Source organism: Papio anubis, chromosome 12 (genome assembly GCF_008728515.1).
Source record: "Papio anubis isolate 15944 chromosome 12, Panubis1.0, whole genome shotgun sequence".
NCBI lineage: Eukaryota > Metazoa > Chordata > Mammalia > Primates > Cercopithecidae > Papio > Papio anubis.
In genome coordinates this window covers 77,508,853-77,511,638 of record NC_044987.1, presented here as the reverse complement: position 1 = coordinate 77,511,638, position 2,786 = coordinate 77,508,853, and the positions used below count along the sequence as shown (strand labels likewise).

At 45.8% G+C, this 2,786-nt stretch overlaps 1 pseudogene; it reads right to left on the bottom strand.

Moving 5' to 3' along the window:
• Positions 1–1,114: 1,114 nt before the first annotated feature.
• On the bottom strand, positions 1,115–2,499 carry LOC116269752 (annotated as a pseudogene).
• Positions 2,500–2,786: the final 287 nt, after the last annotated feature.

The window sequence follows — 2,786 nt, the reverse complement described above, 5'->3', positions numbered from 1 at the left end:
CACGAATTTCCTAGTTTGGATACCTTGTAGAATTTGATCTTACAATATTATTCTTTGGTATCTGGCATATTTTCCTTAGCACAATGTTTCCGTGTTCATCTAAGTCACAACTTAGAATTTTGTACCAGGTATCAGAATTTTGTACCAACTGTAAGTTATTATCCAGATACTATAATTGACATTAGCATGGAAGAGTCAGATGTTTTCAGTTTTGCTTCTTATGTTAACAGCCATAAAACTAACTGAAAGTTACACCCAGAACAATTTGTACAAAACCTGGAAGAATGAAGAATTCTACACTTAAAGACTCTGTAAATGAATAATAAATGGTTTTCAAGATAATTCCAGTTTGAAACCAATATTGAGGTTTCCAATGGCCAAAATGGAACTAGTGGGGTATATTTATAGGCTCCTCACTGGTCCTTTACTCCAGGAAGAGCTAAAGAAGCACTTCCCAGTTCTCAAGGGGAAAGGGCCATGGTTGTCTTTACTAGAAACCAAGGCCAAGGTGTGACCATGTGTGGACAAATGACGGGAGAGGGCTATTCATAAAACCAATTTCTAAGACTGTTTTTATGAAGGGAGAATCTCTCTCTAAGGACATTATTTTGCTTTATATCTGAGAATTCAATGGAATTTAGAGGTAGCAGAACTCACTTATTCAGAATCGAGTTTCCAACTGCAGTAATGCCTCCAGTCATAGAAGGGAACATGATTTTCAGGGAAACATAATCTGAGAGATTAATAAGGAATCTTCCTTTTTGGTACTATCAGGTAGAAAACAAGTATAAACAGTGTTTTAGGGTTTTGAACAGGAACTCCTTTTAATACAATGAAAACTGCAGAAAAAGTGTTCAGTAGGAAGGATTCAGTGTAAGATAACAGGGAAAATGTGTTGGTAATATCAAGGAGAATCTCAACATTGTACTGTCAGACTAATGCTTTCCGTGGGTGAAGACTGGAACTGTCAGGTTAGATAAACATCTATTTGAAGACTTTGAGTTGCCACTGAGACATTTCTGAGGCACAACGCTAAGAAAAACGCATATAACTGTCAAGGGTGGCAGGGCAGCGTTACTCTCAAAGTCCCCTCTGACAGGGCAGAGGCTCTTCCTCACTGCTCCGATCGGCTTCCCGACAACTCCAGGGTTTCCTCAGGAAGCCGCCCTCCACCTTCATCCACCTCAGGCGTGTCCTGCAGAGCCCTCTGGAGAACCAGCCTCAGGTTCTGCCTATTTTGACGCTGCCTAAAAGATCCTATGAAGAAGTAAATGAAGGGGTTGGCACTGCTGTTAAGAGCGGACAGGAACATAGAAACTAGATGAACACGACAACGTAAGACGTTCCAATTCAGGTGGATCCTGAAAAACAGGGTCCACTGAATGCCGAAGGGCAGGCCACAGAGGAGGAAGACCAGCACTGTGAGCAGGATTGTCACGTACAGCCTGGTCAGCGGCATCTGCCGGGATCCACAGAGAATCCTGACCAGCAGGACCAGGCTGGACCCACAGAGAACCACACATAGAACAATCAGCCACGCGATTGCTATGAAATCTAATATTTCACACCAACGAGAATCAGCACCACTAAGCAGAAAGTCACAGAACCTACAATCCAGGATGCTCCACAGCAGGGACAGGACCCAGAGCAGGACACACACGACCGCTGACTGGTGAGTGGGGCGGCGGCAGCGGTACCAGATGGGCCACAGGACGCACAGGCAGCGCTCGGTGCCAATGGCGCTCAGCATGCTCAGGCCTGTAAGGTAGGGGACGGTCATCACACAAATATGGATTTTGCGGATGGTACTGGGGCTGTTGATGAGGCGTAACGGCAAACGTATAACGTGACCGCAGAGGAAGAGGAAGTCGGCCGCAGCCAGGTTGAGGATGTAGGTGGAGACAGCGTTCCTGCGCATGCGGAAGCCCAGGAGCCAGAGCACAACCGCGTTTCCTGTCAGCCCCACAAGGGAAATGATGCACGTCAGCACCGTGAGGCTCAGGGTCAGCTTGTAGCAAGGAGTCTCCTCACGTCCATTGATTGGTGTCTGTGATGTACCCAGGGCTGGGATGGTTGGATCCATGCTCAGAAACCCTAGTCTGGTGCCCCTGGGAACACAAACCAGATGTGATCACCAGCTGTATGATCTCTGATTCTCCCCACCACCCTGCCATGTGGTATTTTTCCTGTCCTCATTTAAAGAGGAGAGATCAGAGACTCGCAGAGAATAAGTCACCTATCAAAAGGTGGGGGTCCTCAAATCCAGTTTGAAATCCAGTTCTTGCTGACTCTGAAGCCTGACCTCTCTCTACTGCCACACAAGTTCTGTACTGACATGGGAATAACATTAGGATCAAAACACCCCCAACTCATCCGGCCAGGGCTGTGGACCCGATCATTACTGTATCCTGGGCCTGATATTTTATCTCAAGTGGAGAAAGTCAGATACACAAAGAGGTGGCTGTGACACACTCGTGACTAGGACTGGTCATCCATGGATAGGAAAGAAGACCACGCATTATGAATCAGAGGAAAATGTGCCCTTCGCTAGTATAAGTGTGAAAATGGCTGGGCCTGGTGGGTGAGAAATAACTCAGTGTGTCAGTCATTGCAGACAGGACCACATTTTACATTTTATACTCCCAGTGCCTATTTCCATGAGCAGCACACTGTGCTCTTCATAAATATTCTTTCAATGAAGAAATGCATGCATGAGGAGCCTAATGGTACTGGTAGATTTGGATGAAATGGAAAATAAAGATGAAAGCTCAATGTAAGGTATTAGA